Source organism: Eriocheir sinensis, chromosome 4 (assembly GCF_024679095.1).
Source record: "Eriocheir sinensis breed Jianghai 21 chromosome 4, ASM2467909v1, whole genome shotgun sequence".
Lineage (NCBI taxonomy): Eukaryota > Metazoa > Arthropoda > Malacostraca > Decapoda > Varunidae > Eriocheir > Eriocheir sinensis.
Genome location: NC_066512.1, coordinates 24,334,337 through 24,348,268, shown reverse-complemented (window position 1 = coordinate 24,348,268; position 13,932 = coordinate 24,334,337). Strand labels below are relative to the sequence as shown.

Sequence of the window (13,932 nt, the reverse complement as noted above, 5' to 3'; positions counted from 1 at the left end):
GTAAATGAAAGTGACAGGGAGATAAAAACAAAGGTTAACTAATGAGCAGGTAAAATGAGCAAACAGTTAATTAAAGTTATGAATAAATTATAAGGTGAATAACGAAAGGAGAGAAGGAGAGAGAGAGGATAAAGAAGGAACAAAATAGAAGGTAGACAGGTACTATATTAACAGGTAAGGGAACAGGTAAGAGAGGAGAAGAGCGAATAAAGGAAGACAGAAGAAGAACAGAAGGGAAAAAAGGGGGAAGAGGAAGAGAGAAGAGGAGAGAGAAGAGGAGGAAGAGGAAGAGAAACGCAAACAGGTGAATCAAGGAAATAAGAGGGAAGAGGAACATTGAGTTAAGAGAAACAAAAGAGAAGAAGAGGAAAAAAGAGGAAGAGGAACAATAAGATAAACGAAGAAGATGAAGAGGAGGAAAAAAAGGGAATGAGTAACAGTGAATAAAGAGAAACAAAGAAGAACAAAGGGAAAGAAAAGGGAAGAGGAGAGAGAGAGAGAAAGGATAACAAAGGAGAACACACAAACAGGTAGATCAACCAATAACAAACAGGTAAAGAGGTACTATATCAACAGGTGAGATACTTAGAAGAGCAAACGGTAAATAAAGAGGAACAAAGAAGAGGAACAAGAGGGAGAAAAAAAAAAGGAAGAGAGAGGAAAGAGAGGAGGATAAAGGATAAACACAAACAGGTGAATCAAAGACAGGTAAAATTCAACAGGTGAGGTAATTAGAAGAGCAAACAGAAGAAAAAGAGAGAGACAAAGAAGAAGAATAGGAAGGAAAAACGGGAGAGAGAGAGAGAGAGAGAGAGAGAGAGAGAGAGAGAGAGAGAGAGAGAGAGAGAGAGAGAGAGAGAGAATATAGAAGAAACACAAACAAGTGAATCAAACAAAACACGTGCGAATCAAAACAAGAGAGAGAGAGAGAGAGAGAGAGAGAGAGAGAGAGAGAGAGAGAGAGAGAGAGAGAGAGAGAGAGAGAGAGAGAGAGAGAGAGAGAGAGAGAGAGAGAGAGAGAGAGAGAGAGAGAGAGAGAGAGAGAGAGAGAGAGAGAGTGTGAGACACAAACAAACAAGTCAAAGTTAATCAAACAAAAGAAGAAGAAAAAGAAGAAAGAAAGAAGAGAGAGAGAGAGAGAGAGAGAGAGAGAGAGAGAGAGAGAGAGAGAGAGAGAGAGAGAGAGAGAGAGAGAGAGAGAGAGAGAGAGAGAGAGAGAAAGGTGAGTACTGGGAGGAGGAGGATATAGGAGAGGGATGAGGAAGGAGAAGAGGAAGGAAGAAAGGGAGGGGAAGATAACAAACATGTAGATACGAAGACTAATTAGGCAGAACACAGGTAAATGAGGTAAGTAAACACATTAATTAGTCGGCAATGATGAGGTGAAAGCATGACAGGTTAACAAAGAAAATAAGAAAAGTAAGAAAATTAAAGATAAGAAAATAAGAAAAGATACAGGTAAATGAGGTAAGTAAACACATTAATTAGTCGGGAAAGGTGAGCAAAAAACATGACAGGTTAGAATCAAAAGGAAAAAGGGAAAAAGAAGAATAAAAACAGAAGATAATTAAAAGGTATGATTAAAAAAGTACGCAAATCAATTAAGAGAAAACACAGGTAGGGAAGGTGAGATAGATGGGGGAGGGGGAGGGGGACGAGTAGTGTTAGTGTTAGAGGAAGTAAAGGGAAGAAGGAATTAGAGGTGTTAGTGAATGTTAGAGGGGGAGGGATAGGAAGACGTAGTGTTAGAGTTAGAGGAAGTAAAGGGAAGAAGGAATTAGAGGTGTTAGTTAATGTTAGAGGGGGAGGGGGGGGCCGACGAGTAGTGTTAGTGTTAGAGGAAGTAAAGGGAAGAAGGAATTAGAGGTGTTAGTGAATGTTAGAGGGGGAGGGAGAGGAAGACGTAGTGTTAGAGTTAGAGGAAGTAAAGGGAAGAAGGAATTAGAGGTGTTAGTGAATGTTAGAGGGGGAGGGAGGGGAAGACGAGTAGTGTTAGTGTTAGAGGGAGTAAAGGGAAGAAGGAATTAGAGGTGTTAGTGAATGTTAGAGGGGGAGGGAGCGGAAGACGTAGTGTTAGTGTTAGAGGGAGTAAAGGGAAGAAGGAATTAGAGGTGTTAGTGAATGTTAGAGGGGGCGGGAGCGGAAGACGTGTAGTGTTAGTGTTGGAATAGTTGGTCAAGTTAATTAGCAGGTAAAGGTGAGTACAAAGCATGACAAAGGAAAAAGGGAAAAAGAAGGAAAAAAACAGATCATTAAAAGGTATGATTAAAAAGATACACAAGTTAATCAAGAAAACACAGGTGAATGGAATAGGTGGTCAGGTTAATTAGATGGGAAAGGTGAGTACAAGGCATGACAGGTTAGAATCAAAAGGAAAAAGGGAAAAAGAAGGAAAAAAACAGATCATTAAAAGGTATGATTAAAAAGATACACAAGTTAATCAAGAAAACACAGGTGAATGGAGTATTTGGTCAGGTTAATTAGCAGGTATAGGTAATTACAAAGCATGACAGGTTAGAATCAAAAGGAAGAAGGGAAAAAAGAAGAAAAAACAGAAGATAATTAAAAGGTATGATTAAAAAGGTATGCAGGTTAATCAAGATAACACAGGTGAATGGAGTATTTGGTCAGGTTGATTAGCAGGTAAAGGTGAGTACAAGGCATGACAGGTTAAAATCAAAAGGAAAAAGGGAAAAAAGAAGAAAAAACAGAAGATAATTAAAAGGTATGATTAAAAAGGTATGCAGGTTAATCAAGAAAACACAGGTGAATGGAGTAGGTGGTCAGGTTAATTAGCAGGTATAGGTAATTACAAAGCATGACAGGTTAGAATCAAAAGGAAGAAGGGAAAAAAGAAGAAAAAACAGAAGATAATTAGAAGGTATGATTAAAAAGGTACGCAGGTTAATCAAGAAAACACAGGTGAATGGAATATTTGGTCAGGTTGATTAGCAGGTATAGGTAATTACAAAGCATGACAGGTTAGAATCAAAAGGAAGAAGGGAAAAAAAGATGAAAAAACAGAAGATATTTAAAAGGTATAATTAAAAAGGTATGCAGGTTAATCAAGAAAACACAGGTGAATGGAATAGGTGGTCAGGTTAATTAGCAGGGAAAGGTGAGTACAAGGCATGACAGGTTAAAATCAAAAGGAAAAAAGGAAAACAAGGAAAACAAGAAGACAATTAAAACGTATTATTAGAAAAACAGATTAATTATTATTAGAAAAAACAGATTAATGACGTAGTTACTCAAGTCAATTAGCTGGTACAGGTGAGTAGAAAGATGACAGGTAGACGATGAAAAAGAGAAGAGAAAAAATGGAAAATCAGAATAAAATTAAAACTTACAATTAGAAACATACGCAAATTAATTAAGAAAAAACACAGGTAAATGAGATTGTTCAACACACTAATTAACAGCTAAACAAGGTGAGTACAAAGCATGACAGGTTAGTGATCAAAAGAAAGGAAAAATAAGAGAAAAAGAAAGTTAACCAGAAGAAAATTAAAAGCTATATTCAGACAGGTACGCAAACTAATTATGAAAACTCAGGTCAATGAGGTACTTAGTCAAATTCATTAGCAGGTAAATTAAAGCAGAAACCAGAAGACGAGTGCAGAAAATAATTAAGGCACTGGACAGGTAAAACAGGTGAGAGAGAAAGGTATATAGACAGTAACTAGACAGATGAATTAAAAGGGAAATAAGAAGAGGATGCTAGATATTAGACGGTAAGCAGACTAATTAAGCAGAGAGCAGGTGAACACAGGTAGATAAGGACACTAATTAACAGGTAACAAAGCAAAACAAATTAACAAAAAAGGATGAAGACAAAAACAGGAGCGTAAGCAAAACAAAACAAAAACACTAGACAGATACTGAACAGGTTAATGAAGACAAATCCAGGTAAAGAAACAGGTAGAGAGAGAGAGAGAGAGAGAGAGAGAGAGAGAGAGAGAGAGAGTACAGGTGTAAATGGAAGGAAAAAACAAAAAGAAGACAGGATGAAGGAAGGAAAGGAGGGAAGGAAGGAGAGAGGATAACAAACGAGCAGGTAAGAAGATTAATCAAGGAAGGAAGGACTCAGGTACACACACACACACACACACACACACACACACACACACACACACACACACAGAAGGTAAAAAGAAAAAGAAAAAGAAAAAAAACACCAAGGAAAGGAGGAAAGAAGAAAATAAAGAAGTGATGAAGAAAAAGAAACTAGCAGAAATATCACCACGAGAGAGAGAGAGAGAGAGAGAGAGAGAGAGAGAGAGAGAGAGAGAGAGAGAGAGAGAGAGAGAGAGAGAGAGAAATAACTAAGATAAAAACTACAGGTGAATTAGAATCAAGCAAAGGTAAGCATACGAGAGAGAGAGAGAGAGAGAGAGAGAGAGAGAGAGAGAGAGTCGGGCTTACACTCAACAGGTAGGCAGGCAGGCGTCCCGTGGGGGGGTGGGGGGAGAGCAGGCAGGGAGCGCGCGAGGGACGAAGGGCGGCACGGCACGTCTGTCCTCACCACCGCCCAAAGAACGACTGGCTGCCCGCGGTGGTGGAGGTGGTGGAGGTGGAGGAGGTGGAGGAGGTGGAGGTAGTGGTGATGGTGGTTGTTATGGCCCTCCCTACCTCCTCCTACTCCTCCTCCTCCTCCTCTTACCCCAGCTTCTCTTCTTCCTTCTCCTCCTCCTCCTCCTCCTCCTCCTCCTTTTCCACTTGATTCTGGGATGGTTCTCTCTCTCTCTCTCTCTCTCTGAATTTCCCTACTTTCCTCCCCTTTTACCTCCTCCTTCTTCCGCCATCTCTCCTCCTCCTCCTCCTCCTCCTCCTCCTCCTCCGTCGCGGCCTCGCCCTCCCCTCAGGCTTCTCCACCCTTCCTCTCCTCCACTTCTCTCCATCCTTTCCTCCACCTCTCCCTCTCTCTCTATCTCCCCTTCTCCCCTCTCCCTTCCCTTCACTCTTCCCCTTCCATGTTTCCATTCTTGACTCTCCTCCTCCTCCTCCTCCTCCTCCTCCTCCTCCTCCTCCCCCTCCTCCTCTTTCCTTCCCTCCTTCCACTTTTCCCTTTCTCTCCACATTTCTCTCTCTCACTCCCTTCCTCCACCTCCTCCTTCCTCCACTCTTTCCCTTCTTTCCTTTCCTTACCTTTTCCTCATTCATTCATTCCTTCTATTCCCCTCTTCCTTCCTTCCTTCCTTTCCTCCTTCCCTCTCTCTCTCCTCCTCCTCTTCCACTCTCCTTCTTCTTCCTTCTCTTCCTCCTCTCTCTCTCTCTCTCTCTCTCTCTCTCTCTCTCTCTCTCTCTCTCTCTCTCCACCAATTCTGCCTATATGCTCTCCACCGTTCTCTCCCTTCTCTCTCTCCATTCTCTCCCTCCTTTCCTCTCCTCTCCCCTCTTTCCCTCCCTCCCTTCACCTTTTCCTCTCTCAATCCCAAACGAACAGGTAAGACCGCACGCTCCCTCCCCCCTCCCTCCTCCCCTCTTCCACCCCTCTTCCCCTCTTCCACCCCTCTCCCCCCCCTTCTTCCACCTCCCCGCCCACCTTCCACTAGAACGTCACACGCCGAATTTTACTCTCTCTCTCTCTCTCTCTCTCTCTCTCTCTCTCTCTCTCTCTCTCTCTCTCTCTCTCTGCTCTCGCTCACGCGGCCACGGAAGAGGAGGAGGAGGAGGAGGAGGAGGAGGAGGAGGAGGAGGAGAGGAGGAGGAGGAGGAAGGGAAGGAACCGAGAGGAGAAAGGAAGCAGAGAGGGGGAGAGAAGGGGAAGAGGAGGGCAGGATAGGGGGAGAGGAAAGGAAGGAAGGGAAGAGGAGGAGGAGGAGGAGGAAGGGAGGAGGGGGAGGGGAGGGGGGGCCCCATATTGATTTGTGCCAAGTAATAACATCGGACTTGTGTGTGTGTTGGTCCGTGCCACGAGGGAAGGGGGGAAGGGGGGAAGGGGGGAAGGGGGGGAGGGAAGGGAGGAGGGGGGAGGGGGAGGGAAGGGAGGGAAAGGGGAATTAGAGGGGAGGGAAGAAGCAGTACTCAAAGGAAAGGGTATGAAATCACAGTTGGAGGAGGAGGAGGAGGAAGAGGAGGAGGAGGAGGAGAGGGGAAGAGAGTATGGGAAGGAGGAGAATAAGTAGGATGACGGGGAAAATAGAGAAGGAGGAGGAGGAGGAGGAGAGGGGAAAAGAGTGCAGGAAGGAGGAGAACAAGTAGGATGACGGGGAAAATAGAGGAGGAGGAGGAGGAGGAGGAGGAGGAGAGGAGGAGAGGGGAAAAGAGTGCAGGAAGGAGGAGAACAAGTAGGATGACGGGGAAAATACAGGAGGAGGACGAGGAGGACGAGGAGGAGGAGGAGGAGGACGAGGAGGACGAGGAGGAGGAGGAGGAGGACGAGGAAGAAGAGGAGGAAGAGAAGTAGGAAATAAGTTACAAGCGGCAAGAAATTAAAGAAAAAAGAGATGAGAAAAAAAAAGTAGAAAGGAAAAATGAAAAGAAAAAGGAACTGTACTTTTTTTATCATTACAACAAAGGAAGCAACTCAAAAGCAGAAAAAAGAAAGTGTAGAAGAAAAAGCATTAGTTCGACCCCATCTTGGTTATGCGGTTCAGTTCCTTGGATGGAGAGAAAGAAACGAGTTGAAAGCAGGGGAAGAAAATGGAAGAATAAAGAAGAGAAGAAGGAAAGAACGAAGGAAGAAAATGCTGGATAACAAGATAACAAGGAAATGAAAAAAGGAAAAGTGAAATAGAGAAAAAAAGAGAAACAAAGACAAAGAAAGGAGAAAAAAGGAGAAAAGGGAAAATAAAACAAATATATGGACAAGAAAAGAAAAAAAAAGAAAAAGAAAAAGGAAAACAACATGGAAAGCGAGTTAATGGAAAGGAAAAAAAAAGATTAGGAATTAGAAAGAAAAAATAACAACAAAGAAAAGAAAAAAAAGAGAAGAAAATGGAGGAGAAAAAAATAGTAGAAAGTGGAGGAGGAGAAGAAGGAGGAGGAGGAGGGGGAGGAGGAGGAGAAAGGGGGAATAAGGGAGAAAGGAAAAAAGGGGAGGAGGGAGAGAAAGAAAAAGAACAAGGGAGAAGAAAAGAGGAGATGGAACAAGGGCAAGGGAGGAGATAAGAGAGAGAGAGAGAGAGAGAGAGAGAGAGAGAGAGAGAGAGAGAGAGAGAGAGAGAGAGAGGTTAATAAACGAACAAATAAACGAATGTAAAAATGAATAAAATATGAGGAATGCAAGAAGAAGAAAAAGAACAAGAACAAAAACAACAATAACAAGAAAAAACAAGAAAAAACAACAAGAAAAAGAATGGAAAAGAAATGCGGAAAAAACAAACAGAAAAAAAATAAAAAAGAAAGGAGAGAGAGAGAGAGAGAGAGAGAGAGAGAGAGAGAGAGAGAGAGAGAAAACTAATATATTCCAACTGTTTTCTTTCTTTCTTCTTTCTTTTTTTATTGTCTAAATATTATTCTGTTTTGTCCTTGTGTTGTTGTTTTCCTTCTTTCTATTTTCCTCACTTGTTTCCTTCTCTTCCTTGTTTTTCTTAAATATATTCCATCTGTTTTCTTTTTCTTTATTTTCTTCCTTTCTTTTTTTTTTTGTCTTCATGTTATTCTGTTTATCCTTGTGTTGTTGTTTTCCTTTTCTCTCGTTTTTTTCTTACTTTTTCCCATTTCTTCCTTTTATTATTTTTTTTCGTTACTATATTCCATCTTGGACTGCCCCAGACCCTTAGTGGCGCAGGCGAATTTTATTTATAGTGGGTGCCGTGATGTCTGACTCTTGTTTCTTGACCGAAGTCTCTAAAGTTACGGTTGACTGAAGACCTTGACACCATGTGGGCAATCTATCTACCGGTCTATTTCTACTCCTGTTCTCTCACCTGGGCATCATGTGGGTAATCTATCTACCTGTCTATTTCTACGCCTGTTCTCTCACCTGGGCATCATGTGGGTAACCCCTCTACCTGTCTTTGTCTACTCCTGTTCTCTCACCTGGGCATCATGTGGGTAATCTATCTACCTGTCTATTTCTACTCCTGTTCTCTCACCTGGGCATCATGTGGGTAATCTATCTACCTGTCTATTTCTACTCCTGTTCTCTCACCTGGGCATCATGTGGGTAATCTATCTACCTGTCTATTTCTACTCCTGTTCTCTCACCTGGGCAGCATGTGGGTAATCTATCTACCTGTCTTTCTCTACTCCTCTTCATACAACTTCTCTCCACTATAATAATTCTTTACTATCTCCCTTTGTTTCCCTTTCTATCAGTTTCCTTCCCTTTTTCTTTCCTCCTTCCCCTTCTCTCTTCCACCACTCAGAGATGGGTTGAAAAATTTGCGTGTTTTCGGTGGGATTCGAACCTGGGACCATGAGTTCACCACGCCCGCACGCTGACAATTCCGCAACCTTCCCTATTTGTTGTTGTTGTTGTTGTTGTGGCCGGGCAGGTATACAGAAGCACACCTTTAATTAGGCAAGCACACCACCTGGCCACTATAAGCCACCAGGGATCTCTCTCTCTCTCATACCTTCATTTTCTCCTTTAATCTACCCATTTTTTTCTACTTTTTCTCTCCCTTTCCTCCTCTCCCTTTTTCTCCCTTTTCATTCCCTTTTCTCCCTTTCTTCACTAACATGATATTTTTTTTTGTTTTCTTCTCTTTTCTTTTTTGCGTCCTTTTCCTTCTCTTTTTTTCCCTCTCTCTTTTTCCTCCTTTCCCTTTTCTCTTCCTTTCTCTTCCTTTATATATACAATGATCATTCTTTTACATCTTCCTTTCTTCTCCTTTTTATCTCTCCCTTTATTTTCCATTCCCTTCTCTTTCCCTTTTCAACTTTTCCTTCTTTCCCTTTCTCTTCTCCTTCCCTTTTCATCTTTTCCTTCTTTACCTTTCTCTTCTCCTTCCCTTTTCATCTTTTCTTTCTTTCCCTTTCTCCTTTTTTCTCTTCTATTTTCTCTTATTTCAATTCATTTTCCTTTCTCTCCTCCTTCCTTACCCTTTCCCTCCTTTTTCCTCCTCCCATTCATAAATCTCCTCCATATCTCCTTTCTTTCCTCCATACCCCCAACTTCTTTCTCCTTATCTCTCCCCATCATCAATTATTCATGCCCTCTCTCTCTCTCCCTCCCTCTCCCTTCTTCCCTCCACTCCCTCCCCTCCTCCTCTTCCTCTTCCTCTTTCCTCCCTCCCTTCGTCCTTTTTGCCTCCCAGCTGTATGGGTTTTTTTTTCCTTCAGAGGCCACTACCTGTTGCTCTCTCTCTCTCTCTCTCTCTCTCTCTCTCTCTCTCTCTCTCTCTTGGTCCCTTCTATAAATCCATTTCTCTCCCTCAACTTCCCAGCTCCTCCTCCTCCTCCTCCTCCTCCTCCTTCTCCTCCTCCTCCTCCTCCTCCTCCTCCACCTCCTCCTCCTCCTTCTTCCCTTTTTCCACCTCCTTCCATGTTCCTCCGCATATTTGTGAACCTCTCTCGCACACACACACACACACACACACACACACACACACACACACACACACACGCACGCACACACACACACGTTCAATACATTCACTCTCTTCACTCCTTCTTTTTCTACTAATTTTTGGTCGATTGAGAGGAAGAGGAGGAGGAGGAGGAGGAGGAGGAGGAGGAGGAGGAAGAAGAAGAAGAAGAAGAGCCAAATCTCTCTCTCTCTCTCTCTCTCTCTCTCTCTCTTCTTCACGTCCTTCCTTCCTTCTCCTCTTTCTTTTTCCTCTCCCCTTCCTTCCCCTTCCTCCCCTCTCTCTTTTTCCTCCCCAACTCCACTCTCCTTCCCCACACAAAATCTATTAAGCCCTTTCTTTACCCTTTTCTTCCCCCTCTTCATCCCCTCTCCCCTCCCCTTTTCCCTCTTTCCCTTCTCCCCCTTTCCTTTATCTTATCTCCCTCCCCTCTCCCCTCACCCCACGCTCTTCCTTATCATCTCCCTTCCCTCTCACTTCCTCCCTTACTATCTCCCTTCTCTCTCCCCTACCCTATCTCCCTCTCCTCTTCCCCTTCCTTCAATCTAATCTCCCTCTCCCCTTTCCCCTCCCCTTCATCTACTCTTCCTTCTCCCTTCCCTCTCCCCTTCCCTCTCCCTCTCCCCTCAGTAAAGTTTGGTCAGTCGGGAGCAATTAAACAAAATTCATTAAAACTCAGGTAGATTCTTGCTGATTAGACTTGCTTTCTCACCTGTTCAAACCACCTGTCGCCTCCTAGCCTTCCCCTTAATCATTCTCTTTTTCTTTCTTCTCTCTTTTTCAGTTAAATATATACCTTAACTAGCTTACATTAAGGCGTGTTAAAGAGTGCTTGCTATACTTTCCCCTATCCTTCTCCTCCTCCTTCCCCCTTTCCCTCCCTTCTCTACTGCTACTACTACTACTACTACTACTACTACGGTTACTACTATTACTACTACTACTATTATTAGAATATGTAATACTAATGTTCAAGATCAGTATCACTATTATTATTATTATTATTATTATTATTATTATTATTATTATTATTACTATTATCATTTTGTTCTATTAATCAGGAACAAAAGCCTATATTCATTAACTTTGTATTGGGGTGCACATGTATATAGTATGAATTCTGAGTTAGCCATATTTATTTTTTTTGCAATCTTTGATATATTTTAGAGAGGCCTTGTCGCACCTGTTATGCTCACTTAGATATATTTAACATGTAGTCCATAAGGGAGCTACGCCTCAGTGGACTAGTGGCTCTTAAAGACAATGTGTATCTATGTAACTTCCTTGAGGCCAATAAAATCAATCAACTAATCAATCAGTCAATCTTCCTCCTCCTCCTCCTCCTTTTCCTATTCTTCTTTCTCTACCGGGACTATTCACTTCTACTTTCCCCTCTTTCTTTTTTCTATTTTTTTCCAACTTGTGTCTTGGTTAGATTTCCTCCTCCTCCTTCTTTCCTTCTTCTTCTTCTTCTTCTTCTCCTCCTCCTCCTCCTCCTCCTATTCATTTTGTTCTACCGGTTCTTTCCTTTTTTTTTTTGCTCTTCTTTCTTCCTTTCTTCACCTTCTACCTCGTTTCGTTTTCCTCTTCTTCTCCTCCTTCACCTTCCCTACCTCATCTTTTTCCCTCCCCCTCCTCCTCCTTCTCCTCTACTTCTCTTCTTCCTCCTCCTCCTTTTCTATCTCTACTCCTCTTCTTCCTCTTCCCCCTCCTCTACATCTACCTCTTCCCTCACCCTCCTCCTCCACTTCCCAGTATCTACATTCGCGAGGAAAACGAAGGACGGGAGAATGAAGGAGCCAGCCAACAGTTATATAAGGAGGTAACCGTATTAAAGAAGGTAAAAATATCGCGTGTGCTTACTCACCTACCTCTGAGGTGAAGTGAAGTGAAGTGAGGTGAAGTGAAGTGAAGTGAAGTGAAGTGAAGTTAGCGGGGTTTTTTTTCATTTTTGGTTCTTTTTTTTCTTTTTTTGCCCTTGAACTGTCTCCTTTACTGTAAAAAAAAAAGTGTACGATGCTCTGAGGACAACACTTTAGCAACGGTGTGTGTCACTATGTCACTCCCGACCCCTTACGCACCTTACCTCGCACTTCACCCCTAACACACTTCATCCCGCACTTCACCCCTGACGCACTTCACCTCACACAAAACATTTCACCCCACACTCCACCCCATATCCCCGGGCCTTCCACCTTGTCACACTGCACCTGGCGAGGAGAAGAAAAAGACATGTTTATTAAGCTTCCACTACAGGTAACACAAAATTTTGATCACATACGGAAAAAATAATGAATAAGACGTTATATAAAAAAAATCAATTAGACAAAACATATAAAGAACGACACTACGGTAAACACACACACACACACACACACACACACACACACACACAAACACAGAGGGATGATATTACTTGGGGTACACAGGGAAAGTTTAATGAGTGTAATTATGATTATGTAATTATGCGTGTGTTTACTTCAAGGGTCCGTCTGTGGTGGTGGTGGTGGGGGAGTGAGGAGGAGGAGGAGGAGGGAATGGTGGTGGTGGTGGTGGTGGTGGAATAACAACAAGATCAAGAGAAGAAGAAGAAGAAATGAGGAAAAGAAGAAGAGAAGAAAAGAAAAGAAAAGAAAAGAGAAGAAGAAAAAGAACAAGAACAAGAACAAGAACAAGTGCAAGTAGAACAACAACAACAACAACAACAACAACAACAACAACAACAACAACAACAACAACAACAACAACAACAACGACGACGACGACGAAAAGAAGGAGAAATAGAAGGAAGAAGAACAGGAGGAGGAGGAGGAGGAAGAAGATTAGGAGGAATAATAATTACACAACCAAATTAACACACACACACACACACACACACACACACACACACACACACACACACACAGGCCCCCCCCCACCCCACCCCCCCCACACACACACACAGCACCCTGGCATAACCCCAAGCACAATATAGTAACAATAAAAAATAGTTAAAAATAAAAATAAAGAATATAAAAAAGAAAAAAAAGGAAGGTAAGGTGGAGCAAAAATTTCCCTCCTTTCCCATTTTTAAGGAAATAACGAGACTGGCAATATGAGGTCATTGTTATGGAGGAGGAGGAGGAGGAGGAGGAGGAGGAGGAGGAAGGGAAATATAGAGAAAGAAAGAATTGGAAGTTGGAGAACGAATATGGAAGAAGAAGAAGAAGAAGAAGAATAGTAATAATAATAATAATAATAATAATAATAATAATAATAATAATAATAATAATAATAATAATAATAATAATAATAATAATAATAATAATAATAATAATAACCACTGCCGGAGGAACAGATTGGTTGAGAGAGAGAGAGAGAGAGAGAGAGAGAGAGAGAGAGAGAGAGAGAGAGAGAGAGAGAGAGAGAGAGAGAGAGAGAGAGAGAGAGAGAGAGAGAGAGAGAGAGAGAGAGAGAGAGAGAGAGAGAGAGAGAGAGAGAGAGAGACACGGGGGGGGGGGGGAGGTAGGGGGAAGGTTCCGGGAAAGGCTCAGGATATTGTGTGTGTAGAGCAGATTACAAGGAACACAAAGGAACACAAAGGAAGAACAAACAACAGCAGACCTGCTGGTCCTTACGAGGCTGTTTGTGACAAGCTACACTAACTATCTAATCAAAGGTGGAAGATGAAGGACAGCAAAGGCGAAGGCTCCTCCCCACCCCCCCATCCCTCCAGCCAAAGCTCGCAGGAAAGGAAAAAGAACCATGCAGCATGAAAACGCATGGAATTTATGTAGGAAAGAGGAAAGAACTACCATTACTGCTACCATTAACCGGGCGATAAAAGCGGACAAGGACACCAGTATTCGAAAGAACTTAACGTTATTACGACAATGAATAATATCTTAGTTGCTGGTTGGATTCAAAACACTTGTCTAATCTATTCTTGAAGGCCGTAACTGTTGTACTATCAACGACATCACAGGGTAGAGAGTTCCAAACATTAACGACTCGATTGAAGAGGAAGTGTTTAGCTTCGTGCGACGAGAATCTTTTACCACTTATCTTCAAATTGTGATTTCTTCTTGTTCTATTTGATCGATCAATTGTAAAGTAATCTTCCGCTATAATATCACTGAATCCTTTGAACATTTTAAACACTTCTATTAGATCGCCTCGCATTCTTCGTTTTGATAGTCTGAATAAATTTACTTCTTTAAGCCTCTGTTCATATGACAAACTTCTCAACCTAGGAATCATCTTTGTTACTCTTCGTTGGACCCGTTCCAACTTTTCTATGTCTTTTCTGTAATAGGGAGACCAAAACTGTACCCAGTACTCTAGGAGGAGGAGGAGGAGGAGGAGGACAAGGAGGAGGAGGAGGAGAAAGAGGAAAAGAGAATATGTGAAAGGAAGGAGACGGAGATAAAAAGAGAAAAAAAAGGACAAATATATAACAATCACTAACAAGACA

General features: G+C 42.2%; 1 protein-coding gene across 1 annotated transcript in view; it reads right to left on the bottom strand.

Moving 5' to 3' along the window:
- The window catches only part of LOC126980672 (spidroin-1-like), a 51,930-nt gene extending 47,386 nt beyond the window's left edge, over positions 1 to 4,544 (bottom strand). Inside the window, exon 1 of the mRNA XM_050830798.1 lies at positions 4,426 to 4,544. The gene's annotated coding sequence lies outside the window, so the exon portion shown is untranslated. The remainder of the gene's footprint in view (positions 1 to 4,425) is intronic.
- Between the last annotated feature and the right edge of the window lie 9,388 nt (positions 4,545 to 13,932).